The sequence below is a fragment of the Rhea pennata genome, chromosome 26, assembly GCF_028389875.1.
Source record: "Rhea pennata isolate bPtePen1 chromosome 26, bPtePen1.pri, whole genome shotgun sequence".
Classification (NCBI taxonomy): domain Eukaryota; kingdom Metazoa; phylum Chordata; class Aves; order Rheiformes; family Rheidae; genus Rhea; species Rhea pennata.
This window is the reverse complement of record NC_084688.1, coordinates 3,455,406-3,468,234: the sequence shown is the minus strand read 5'-3', so window position 1 is coordinate 3,468,234 and position 12,829 is coordinate 3,455,406. Positions and strand designations below refer to the sequence as shown.

The following is a 12,829-nucleotide window of genomic DNA, read 5'->3' as shown; positions in this document are numbered from 1 at the left end:
ACCAAAAATGACAACAGAACGATAGCTCATCTGGAGCAATGCACATGCTGAGCAGCTGAACAGGATGGCTCAGGGACAAATCCCACTTGCCTTTCTCAGAGATGTTAATGGCTCAATCCCTCCAACCAATCTGAACCAGTTTGAGAGGAGGACTGGGGGAGGGAAATGAGGCAAACATGGCCACACCATGCTAGGGGATCTGTTTTAGGAACAGAGGGGAGGCTGCAAAGATGCGAGAAATTAGCCCAATTGTAGTGGTGATCCTTCTAGCTTTGTAGAAGGCATCCACTGGTGCTCTCTTCTGTTCTTCGCATATCCAAGGAAGAGGCTGAAAACAGGAGCCACATTGCATATACCAACTGCCTTTACTAATCAGATTACTTGAAGGGAAAGGGAGAAAACAGGAGATTGACTTCTGAGGAGCACGAAGGGCTCAGGCTTGCAAAGAAAATCCCCTCGAGTCTAAAGGCTCAGATACCACTCCTCCAGACTCCAGTGCAAATGGCACATGCTTTTCACAGGCACTTTAAGAAAACCAACCTATAACAGATTTCAGTGAGAAACAAAGCTCAAACTCACAGATGGAAGCCCATCCTGCAGTGAGAAGAGATTCACTCAGTTCTGCACAGCAGAGCTGTGCCCACCTTGAAAATGTGCAAAGGGTAACCTAAAGGGTCATAAACAGTTCTCTAGTGATTTGCAAAGAGGCTTGAGATTGAGATTGCCATTCATGCTGAAAAGCCAAGCCAGAGCAATGCAGCACAGACCAGATACTCCACCCGGGGAGGGCACTTGTTCAGGAAGAAGCAGTGATCCAGTTCAGTGAAGGCTGCACCTCTGGCATGGCAGAGCCAGCATGGTGTTCTGCAAAGCTTTGGCGGAGTCATCTCTTTAGGGATCATTCATTGAACAGCCCACTGACCCTCTGCCCAGGATCACTTATCCTAATTCTCTTCCTGCGACTGGTTTGAGATGAGTGGGAACATTTCTGCACTGCTCTGGAAGGATTAGCAATTCATCTCGAGTTACTTCTGCAATTACCTCCCTTCTTTCCTGCCTCCCCAGGCAAGAACAGCCCTGCCAGCAAGCCTTGCATTACAGCATCGTCCTCTTTATTGATAAGCATCCCCAGCTGCAAGGACATGCCCTCAGGGTGAGCCCCAGATGCCATGCCAGCCCACCTCTGGAGACTGAATACCACGGTTAAGCAAAAAAAAACTCTGCAAATAGAAAGCACTAGAAGCACAGGAAGAAACCTGCAAAGCCAGCCCATCTTGGATAGGACTGCAATACTAGTAAAAGATCTCCCAAGAGCTGCTGTCTTTCTCCAAACACATTGCTGCTTCTCTGACTAGAGGCTGGAAACAGTCAAGAAAGCAGAATCCATTCCTGCATGAGCATCTGATCTCTGCTGGGTCTGTGGGGTGGTGGAGCCTTCCCGGAACAGCACACAGTACATGCCTCCTTCCAGCTCCGAGGGAGAAAGCACTGAGACAGAGCCGGGGAGGAGCCCCCACTGGGGGCCACTCAAAGCCAGAGCACTGCAGGGCAAAGCACTGCAGAATACAAGGGAAGAGTCAATTAAATAGCTCACCGGGACATTTCCAGCTCTGTATGCTACCAGCAATGAAACTCAGCTGGCCCCTTGCTATGTTATCCTATGCAGATAGGATACAGAGTTTGACATGCCACTTCCACCCAGCTAAGGGGCAGGCATATGGGTAGGAATGAGTGATCACCTCTGCCTTCGTTTAACAGTCTCGGCTGCTCTAACACAGGGAAGTCCATTTTGCATGCACAAGGGAGGGCTCACGGTGCTCTTTCACTGACCACAAAGGTCTGCAGACTTTGGAGTAAGCCATACACCCAGAAAGCACAACACACGGTTTCGTTGTTTGGAGGTCAACAGCTTTATCTGCGTGCAAAGCCACAAGAACCACAACCCTCCTAAGCCTGTGCTTCGCTCCAGCAGCTCCAATGGATGGGTGCAACACACTGCACATCCTCTCAACATCACCCAAAGAAAGGCTCCATGAGCCTGTCACACCCTGTCACAAGTTCAGGGCACTTCACTATGAGCTTCCTGCTCTCATTTTTCAGCCCCATATCTTCACACAGCCAAAGCCTAGGAAGCAGTAAGCCAACCTGCCAGCTGACTGACTTCACCAACCAGCAGGCTAAGCAAAGTGGAAAATACTGGGAACTGGGCTGAAGCCATAACCCTGGTTCTTTTTTTGACTAATTCACCAAGCGTCAGCATTGCCAGATCGCTACAGCTAAACCAGCAGCACTCCTTCAGAAGAGGCAGAGAGCAAACAAGCCTCATCAGTGCACTGGGATGGCAAAACAAGTTTATTCTGCGCAAGACAAACTTAAATCTGCAGCTTTCTTCCAGCTTTTGAATAAGTATTCCTATTGGGAAACAAGAGAACAGCCACCCTCAGCACTTCCCCACAGATACTGCTTCATGATCCAATTTTCAACGCTCCACAAACCAAAAGGGATTTGTCTGAAAGTCTGGACACAGACACACCACAGCACCAGCATCTCAAGCAGCAATGCCAAATGCCCATACGGGCAAACACCGGGACTCTACCAGGCAGCGCAGTTACATAGTTGTGTTGCTGTAAATGTCAGGACAATTTGTTATTGCCATGTTGATGGACACAGGCTTTCAAAAGAAACTGCAAAGACAAACCACAGCCTAGCTCAACTGCGTTTTAAATGCACCCTTCCCCCAGCCATTTCTAGTAGCCCCATGATGGTCCAAAGCCCAAGTTCCAAATGAAGATTTAAATGTCATAAAGAAGCAATATGCTCTACTCCCTGCTGCTACACAACGAGGAAAACCATCCTATTAAGCCCCAGTGACCACACAGGGCAACACAGGGAGCAACGTGGTACTCAAACCCTTCCAAACTCTGCGCCTGGCGACACCCTGAGTGTCAGAGAAGACAACTGAGGTGTACAAACACGCAGGGAGGAATGGGGGTGTTTCAAAAGAGGCAGAGGAGCACAAAAGGCAGAAGATTAGGAAATCCACCTTACTGGCCTGCTCCAGCTTCCCCTGTCTGGATGCACTGGACCCTGCATCAACTTGGAAAAAGCTCTTGCCATGTCACATTTCCCTCACTTGTTCCCTGAACAAGGGAGAACTGATTTATCTCCCCATGGCTTTCAAGGAGGCAAACGACAGTGAGAACTGCAGCACTGCTTTTTCAGGACAGTTTAAATAAGGTTTGCTTGGACAAAGTGGGTCCTGCTGAAATTGCAATTTATTAAGCATAGAGGGAGGAGGACTGTTTAGGTAAAGGGCCTTGGGAAGGAAGAGGCTGGAAGCAGAGGGCAGTGAGGCTATCTGAGACCATGGGAGGAACCGACAGAGGGTAAGGAAGACTAAATTAGAAGCATGATCTGCAAATACTTAAAGCAGTATTTTAAAAAGAGTAATGAGGAAGGGAGAGACACAAAGCCCATGTTTTTGCTGAGTATGTGGGCAGAGCCAAATCTGGATTCCTGGGCTACAGCTCCAACAAGCAGTGCTCTTGTCACCTGCATCTTCAGCTGAAGGACCAATACCTACATTCTCTTTGTGGGAGCTCCACGGGTCACACAGAGGCCCTGGCACTTTTGGCCTCATCCGAACAAACCCAACCCTGACGAAGGATAAACATCCTTATCTCATCTGTGATGCCACCTGTCCCATAGGATGGAAATTTATCTGCTGAGAACTGCAGGTCCTGTTTCCTTCTGGAACAGCTAAAAGCCTTGCTTTCCTGGGTGGAGACTACCTCATCTCGATGCATCTGGAGGGCATGTCAGATGGGATTTTTGCAACAAGTTCACCTGAAAGCTGCAGACCAGCAGTGAGCCATTCCAGAGCAGGGCTGAGCAAGCAGCCCAGAGAGGGGCACAGAGTCTTCATTTAAAGGCTGGAAGCAATGACAAGCATACTATATATTTTGTCATTAAAAGAGATATCTCTGTTTTAATCTAAGTTTCTCAAGGTTTCATCTTCTAGCCATTAGCTCTTGTGATAAACTGAGCTCACTGATATTTAATTTCAAACTATCTGGGACTCAAAGAAAAAAAAAAGCCACACCCCACCCACATCTTATTTCTGAAGATTTAAAGCCTTCGTTTCCAAGGACATCCAACAGCATGAAGTACTTCCGTTAACATCTGGGAACTGCACAGGGAATCATGCCAAAGCCATCCCTCCTTTCTAATATCATTACCCTATCAAGACCAAAAATGAGGAAAGCCAGTATTTTGTCTTAGGTGTGAATTATCTCCTTGAAAAACCCTCAATGCACTACCAGTGAGTCAGACACCTGACTTTTCTCCTTAGATGCAGTTAAAAAAGAAAAAAGAAAGAAAGTGAGGGATTTTGCACATCACAATGAAACAAAGCATAACTGGGTTAGATTACTTCCCATTCCTAGAGGAAATGGCATTTTAACATTCCCTCTCTCAACAGCAGCCTGTAAATACTCAGCTAAGAATTGACAAGCCTGTTGTCACTGTCCACCTTGAGAGGAAAAAAAAACTGCATAAGGTAAACCATTAAATACCCTAAATCTGAGGTACTGGCAATAAAGGCAGAAAACCTTCATAGATGGCAGCCATTGCTTGACAGAAGAATTTAGTGTTTCTCAGTAGTGAATTTTGTCCCATTCATTCAGACATGCTTTAGACATCTGCCTAAACCCACACAGATAAATGCAGGGCAGCTAAGAAATACGTTGCATACAAATTGCTGAAGTGACAGCTTAGCTCATCTCAGCCGCTCCTTGCGGCGAGCCAGTTTCCAAGCAAGACCAGCCTCTCACTCGCTGCAAATGGAGCTGCACCTCGCATGGTGCTACCACAAGCAAATGGAAGGAGAAACTCCCTTTAAAGCGATGGCAGCTGCCCTCTTCCAGCCAACGGCAGGACTGCTCTTCAAGGTGCTAATAACCATCTTCCCAGCTGAATCCTCCCTTATGCTAACACAGCAGACGGGGATGCAGATCTCCATCCCTCCAGTAAGCTGTTTCCACTCTTAACGGGTGGAATTGCTCAAAGGCAGCAGGGCAGGTGCATCATGCCTGGAAACACCTGGCAGGAAAACTTCCCTTTGAAGTCCAACTTCACCGGTGTGAAAGGAAGATGCCCAGCAGCTGACGGGAAAACCGCCTCGCACGGCAAATGCCCAGCGTCGTGCCCGGTCCGGCGCAGCTTGGGGGAGGCCGCGGAGGGCGGGAGCCCCAGCCAGGCGCCAGGGCCACCTCCCGCCCCAAAACAACCCCGCTCCCAAGCCCCACGGGGCTGGCGCCAGCATCTCCAGCCCGGACAGAAAACACCCGCCTCTGAGCGGTGTTAAAACCCGCCTTGGCAAGGGTATCGTTAACACTACGGTATAATAATTTCCCTTTGCACCTGGGCAATGCAACAAAGCCAGGCAAATCCCAGACACCGTGACCTCAATAGCGCTTGGCACCCCCAATTTTTAGCCTGGGACGGGGGCAGCTCGTATTTTTGACACACCTTCTCCTCAGATATTTTTTTCCTTTTTTTTTTTTTAATTATTATTTTAATTACCGCTGGTCCCTTCCTCCCTGGAGGGCGGCTACAGAAGATGGCACCACGCAGCCCATCCCTCATGCCGCAGCCGCGCCGGCACGGCCCCCAGCCCCACCTGCCGCAGGGAAACGGGGGCAAAACCGACGAGAAGGACGGGGGAAATAATAGTAATTAATAATAAAAGCAGCCCCCCCACACCCACCACCACCACCACCACCACGCCGCGCACCTGCAGCCGGGCGGCAGCGCTGCCGCAGGGGCCGCGCCTCGCACTGCTGCAACGGGCAGACTGCGAGCGGCGCCGCCGGGCCCGGTACCGGGAGGAGGGACACGCCCCTCCGCGGTTTTTCTTTTTTTTTCTTTTTTTTTTTTTTTTTTTTCTTTTTTTGGGGGGGTTTTCTCGCCCGTTTTCTGCGTTTTGCAGGGGAACGGCGAAACGCGCGGCAAGCCGTGCGGCACCACGCAGGCATCCCCCCACACACACACACACACCCGCCGCGCCGCCGCCGCCCCCGGTCCGAGGCCCGGTGCCGCCTACCTGCCGCTGCAGGGGAGTCCGCACCGGAGCCGCGCGGCGAGTGACAGCGGCGGCGCGGGCGGGGCGGCGCGAGCCGGGGGCGGGGCGGGGCGGGGCGCGCGAGCTCCGGAACCTTCGCCGAGCCGGCGGGGGGGGGGGGGGGGGGGGAGCGGAGAGCGGCGGTAGCGCATCAAGGCGCATGCGCCGCGCGGCTCGTTTTTTGCCCCTCCGCAGCCCCTCAAGCGCGGAGGTCGGCGCATGCGCAGTGGGGAGTGTGAGGGGGGCAGGGAGGGGCCGCCGCGGTCTTTTGTCTGAGGGAAACGGCGGCGCCCTCGCGCCCCCCCCCCCCGCCAGCAGGGGGCGCCCGCGCGTTGCCCCCCCCCACTGCAACCGCCATCTCCCTCCCCCCACCCCCGCTCCAACCGCCATTTTAGCCCGGCGCCCACCTCAGCCCCTTCCCGCCCACCGCGGGGGGCTGCCCGGCCCCGCTCATCCCCGCCGAGGGCCCTGACTGCCCCCAGGTTCAGCTCCGCCACAGGACGCTTCGCTCCACAGCCAAGGAGAGCCGAAAAACAGCCACAGGTCGCTCGATGTCAAGCGCTTCCTCCCCATCCCCGGGGAGGAAGCCGTCCTGCTTGAATTTCAGGTACCTGTAAGCGCTGCGCTAGCAGAGGGAAAGCTGCTGCCTCCTTCCCGAGGTCGACGGCAGCCAGCCGCTTTCACGAGCACCCGATTCAGCAGACAAGGGTTTGGACAACCTGTTGGAGCCAACAGGTGACACCTTAACACCTCCTGCTTCCAGGTGATTACAGGAGCTTTGGGCTTCCCCCATCATCCAGTACAGAACTGGCAACCCCACCCAAAGCACTGGGAACCATAGGGATGGGCCCACCTGAAGGGACAGCTCATAATCCCCACCACTCCTAGAAGATCTCTCTCCACCTTGCCCACTTCATCTGCGGCAGCAGCGGGACACTCCAGCTCTGCTCTGGAGGCTTACGGACACAGCAGAGATCCCTCAATGGAATTAATGCCTTGCATTACATGGTTACTATACTTGGTAATTGGATTTAGTGGAGAAACTGCAGGAGGTATCCTTTGTCAGACAGGCTCAAGGTTTCATTTTTTTTTCTGGAAATCATTCAGGTGCAAATCAAGGGCAAGAGTCTGATCTAAGAACAGGCTTCTGACAGGTTATGAAGAGAAAAGTAGCACAATCATGAGAAAAAAAAACAGTTGTGGAGCCTGCAGCACTGGAGGTTTAAAGCAGATTAGACAACTGTTGGTTGGGAATGATCCATCTTGGTTTGGAACAAAGGTTTCAAGGTGTCTTGCAGCCCTATGGAGAACCAGAGCTCTTATGTCTTACTATAGTATTAATAATTGCAGAAGTACTGTCAAAGGATTAACACTGAATGAGGTGGAGATCTGGATTCCTGAACATGCAACCATGAGGTGTTTTTATCAAGTCAGTAGAAAGATGTGAGACATTAAACCATTTTTTCCCTCTCCATTTTTAACTGGCTTTAAAATGTCATAAATTGGCATTTATGCTATAAAATGATTGGAGAAGTTTTCCGAAGGTAAGTATATGTTCTGTGAAAAATAGCACTGTAGTGTTTAATTTATGCTTCCCAAAGCAGTGCTATGAGGGGAGCCATTCTTGTAAGACAAGACAAAACAAGCTGAATTTGAACTTACAGTGCAAGCAGCTAGAGTCCAATTTTGGAACAGCAGCTCTTCCTACAGGCAGTACAGATGTACCAGGAACACAAGACTGACTGCACTGATAACCAGCTGTGCAATCCTCTAGTATGACCATTTCCTTTTTTGAGGAAGGCAAAGCCAAAAGAGACTCCCTGCCTTGATGTCCCAACACAGGTTATTCTAGGTAATCAAATCTGGCTTTTTGAAGCCCTCCCAATCAAAGCTCACATTTACCTGCCTGACTTTGCTTGGGTCACAAGGCACTGAGTCTCTTTTGGATTCAGGAAGCCATGGGCTGGGAAGTATCGTTAGCAGTCTCAACTGATGTTCAGGCACATCCATTCTCACTACATTCTGGCCATTTAGAAAATCTGCTGGCAAAGACTGGTCAAGATGCATCAGCTGATGGCCTATAGTACTGCCAGCCTGGAGGAACACAACAGCAAAGATCTCCTATAGTTAAGTCCTCCAGAACTGCTGTCATACAGCCAAGCACCTTCCTGCCCTAAAGCCCAGTAGTACAGTACTTGGAAATACAAAGACACTAAGAGCACCGTAAGTGGTACTAGCTGCAGAATAGCACCATGAGCAAAGACCTGCTGTTTAACACTGTTCAGAGAAACAGGACCTCATGGATGTTCTTGGTAACCAAGATCACTGCAAAGAAATAATCAAATCTACACCCAGTTTCTCCTCGCTAACACCCTGCAGGGCTCGAGTGTTGGCTGAATGTCCATATGACAAAGGAGCAGCAATTGGGAGAAGACTCCCTTGTTTGGATATCCTGACTCCCTACATCACACATCTTTGCTAGCTTGCTGCAAATCCACCCCTTTGATATAAAACCCTGTTGTGCAGTAAGATACTCATTTTGTACTACATCCCAGGTAAGTGCACAGCAAACCTCCATTTCCACTTCTTGCGCCAGAGACACACACTGTTGTGCAGAACATGGATGCAGGTCACTGCTGCAGCAATACTGAGATGTTCCAGGAACTGCTGGAGCTGTGTGAGTCTGCAGTGCTGTTTGAGTGCTCTGAGCCCTGAGTGGAATGAGCTCACAGTAATCGACAGAGCTTCTCACTCCAGCCAACAGGCACTGCACAGAAACACTGCAGACTGATTTCTTAGCCTGCTGTGCATACAGGTGACAGCTGAAGCAGACATTAATTACTGCATGGAGTTGTTCTGGCCACTTCTTGTTCATAGGGTGTTTTTGCAGGGAAAGAGGAACCTGTAAATTTCTCCTGCAACTTTAAACTTGCTCCAGGCTCCTCCTTCCCTTCCTTTCCTTTAGGCCTGTACAGCTGCTAGCTGGAAACAAGACACTGTGCTTGCTTTTTACCCCTAAGCATCACATTTTAAAGGAAATCTTAGCTTCCATGTTTCTTCATCCATCAAACAGGGCTCATCTTCCTTGCAGGAGTTTTGCAACTTATTTCAAAATTGCCTCAAGGTTTCCCATGGCAAGTGCTACAAAAGCTAGGACTTGATTTCTCAGGCCTTGCCTGGAGTGGGAATTGACCTGCAGAACTGCAGCTGTGTGACAATTTCTAGGTTACAGCGGTTTTAAGTCTTAACATCCCCAAGGCCTCATCTGTCTACAAACTGCTTCATTTCAGTCACTTAATTCAGATTAAAGGTGTCCTCTGCAAAACCATAATGATTCTAGCTGACACTAGACACTAGCTTAACTTCATTACAATACCATTCATTTTGCAACCTAGCCATTAAAGTTCACCTAAAAAAGGGGAATGGGTTAATCGCTCCCAAAATAGTTTCTAGCAAGCAGACAGGATTGATGTTTCTGAAATAATTCCAGATGCTATTGCCTGCTGATAAACCACAAGATGATCCCTTCCTAAATTAGGCAGCCCCAGGCAGTCACAGCCCCCACACTTGCTTCCATGGCCACATCCACTAACACACTCATGGCACCAGACCCGGGAGCCAGCTAGGTTTCATAACAGCTCACCAAGCTTTGAAGCCTCACTGTGGAGATCACAACAGGAAACTGGGCATTACACAAGCAGTTTTCCCAGCCTTGCCTGTATGCTGTTAGCAACTGCAGGTAAGTGGGCATTACCCAGGCCAGCTCTGAGCAGAGCTAAACAAAGCTGTCATCTTCTGCAAACCTTTCCCAGCAGCTCAGACTGTGCCTGCAACTCCAGGCACGAAAAGGGATTAGAGCACACCTGGCTCCATTCCCCACAGGTTGAAACCAAACACACATTATTTGCAACATACCTATTTTGCAGTTCTCTCCAGCCAAAGTCATCTTACATTTTATTTTCAGACAGGCAAATGGAGCATGATGCACCTCTTATAAAACCCTGCTGAGGCCAGTGAAACTCGAGACATGAATCAGAGAAACACCCACGGCATTGCAATGGTGCAGGCAGCAAGCAGGCCGTGACTCAGCAGAAAGAACCAGCTGGCATGGTCCTCTCTCTCCTCTAGGAGCAGTACTGAGCAGAAATTTATCACTTTCTTTCTGATCACTTTTGCAAATGGAGAGACTTGACAAAATGTGGTTAACCTCTTGGAGACCAGAGACCAAGTAATACTTTTACATTCTCTTATAGGCTTCCCTGCACCCCAGCTGAAAAAAAGATTATACCTTCTCAGCTGACTAATCTGGAAGGCATGCAGAGCCCAACACCTCCAAATAGAAAGCACAAGACCCAATACCTCTAAGGAGGTTTTGGTAAGTTAATTACTGTTCCATTTCTAAACCATTTGCTACAAGGGGCATTCTAGATCTTGTAAAGCTTATATAATTGGAAAAGGCCAAGTTGCCTGGTTAGTAGTTAAGGAGTTGCAGAAAGCACTGACTTGCTATGTGACCTTACATGAATTTATTCTGTGAACTGAGGCCATGAACTTAAGTTGAGACTTGCTTAGACTTAGTATCATGGGAGGGCAGTGAATGTTTGGAGAGAATTCTAGATCTTCACTGTTTCTTCTTGTCCAGGCTACAGTTCCTCACTTTCTGTTTATCAGCATAAGTCTAGAGTATTTAAAACCCAAATCCCAGCAGCAGCTCACAGAGGGGGAAGCCTGGGCACTGCTCCGGCATTAGCTGCCGCCTTTGCTGACAGGCTTTACAGAGAGGCTAGAGATCAAAAGGGCCTTTACTCCTTGGGGAGGGCAGCTACCACAGCTTTGCCAGCTCTATGGCGAGGCAAGGAACATCACTCTCTGGGGTAGAATAGGCTACTCATCAAATGCTACAGTGTTTCGGGACTCTGAACCCTAAACTGTTCTTGCTCACCCTGTAACACAGTCTGTTGGTGACCAGCTTTAGAGTGCCTGGCCCTGAAGTCTTTCCAGGTCTTACCAGGTGATGGCAGTCTTAGGAGAGAGCAGAGATGTGTGTAGGCACGAGCATAGCCTTTACTCCCCGAGTTTAGGGCAAAGGAAGGATTCAGTCTTACTCTAAAATAAAAGACTGCATTAAGCAGTAACAGGCTTTGTCATGAAGTTACCTCATGCACTCAAATAAAACAGCAGCTGGAAAGCTCTAGGTTGCAGGTTACCAGAAGGACACACCAGGGAAAATCCTTTGGTCTTGTCCTAGTTCTGCTACCCTAGGCACCTGCAATCAGCTGCTACTTGTTACCTGCTGTGGTTGTGCAGGGCCAGGCCACAGCCTGTTCTCACTAACAGGGTGAGGCTGGCTCGCCCTGCTAAGTCTGGCTGTCCCGATTTCAGAGGGGCTTCGAGAGCCATCTGCTGTTATCAGTTCACATTACAACATCTCTGCCTGGCAGGGCACCCAAGACACTCTTTAGCTTCACCTTTCACTCTCTTACTCTCCCATTAGCCCAAAAACTAGTGAGGCTAGTAGAAAGCATAAAGCATCACTTTCTAGATCAAAGCCATTTTCAGAGAGCTCAGGTCTTTATACAGAAGGATGCAGGAGTCTACAGGGAGCACAAGCACTGGCAATGAATGTACAAACAAAACATGTCCGAACAACTGTTTTAAGTAAAGATGGTATTTCAGCATGCCAGACAGGGGCAAGTCCTTGGGCAGAGCCACAGCTCTCACAGCACCTGCACACCTGGACCAGGTAGAAGCAACAACAAAACACTCTGTGGTTACATCTGCTCTTAGAAAGATCAGTCACCACCACCAAATGCTACCAGACACAGCACCTGCCTGCCCTGAGGACCTCACCTCCAGTACAGCAGCATATTTCTAACTGCACCCCCCCTCCCAAGTCTGGGGAGGGTACTCAGGTGCCCTCTACACAAATAAAGCTAGTCTCAAATAAAAGTGCTAGAGCTCAAAAGACCAGCTGAAGTCCTTCAAGCCAAAGGGATTTGCCATCTGGCAGATACACACCACAGTCTCTGCAGAATTCCTTTCCCCCCCAACCAACAGCTCACTCTCCCCCAGGACTGGGGCAGCCAGCATTATATAGGCCCCAATGTCCCCTCCACCTCAGCACGCTTTGCTGCTTGGGGTTAAAAGGCCTCAGCTGGCCACACCACCTCTCCTGGAGCTCAGGAAAGAGCAGGATGAGGTAGCAACAGGCACTTTGCACTTCACCTGCACCCTGAGAGCAAGGTGCTGCAGTTCTTGCTGCAACACAGCCAGGCGGCTGGCTCGCTCGGTGCTCTGCCAGCCCCGCTGCCATGCCGAGGGAGAGCAGATCGCAGAGGCACCTGCCTTGCAACGTCCTCCCCGCAGCCCGAAGCTGCCCAGCCGCCTCCGTGCTCACCAGCGCTGGCACCGCACGGAGCTGCCCGCGCACCGGCCTTGCCCGCGGCGCGGCCGCCGCAGCGCCGCAGCGCTCTGCGGGCAGCAGCCCTGCCGTGCTGGCAACCCCACCGCCCCCGCAGCACCGGGGCACGGGGATTTGCCTCCTCTAACCGCTACTGCGGCGTCAGACAAGATCGGCACCGCGGCTCCGGGCGTCCTGCGCGCCCCGCGCAGCGCAAGCACGGCCCGCGCGTCCCGGCTCCCACCGCGCCGGCAGGGGGCGCGGCGGCGCGCGGCGCGCATGCGCGGCGGCGCGGCGCCCGGGCGGAA

At 50.6% G+C, this 12,829-nt stretch overlaps 1 protein-coding gene across 16 annotated transcripts in view; it reads right to left on the bottom strand.

Annotated features, from left to right (window-relative positions):
* The window catches only part of MAPT (microtubule associated protein tau), a 57,574-nt gene extending 47,356 nt beyond the window's left edge, over positions 1-10,218 (bottom strand). For 5 of the 16 annotated variants that reach the window (XM_062595482.1, XM_062595476.1, XM_062595489.1 and 2 more), the window contains exon 1: positions 10,037-10,215. The gene's annotated coding sequence lies outside the window, so the exon portion shown is untranslated. Of the gene's footprint in view, positions 1-5,794; positions 5,816-6,103; positions 6,156-7,783; positions 7,804-10,036 lie in introns of those variants that run through there. The other 11 variants (XM_062595486.1, XM_062595487.1, XM_062595491.1 and 8 more) reach the window with 7 other exon arrangements.
* Positions 10,219-12,829: the final 2,611 nt, after the last annotated feature.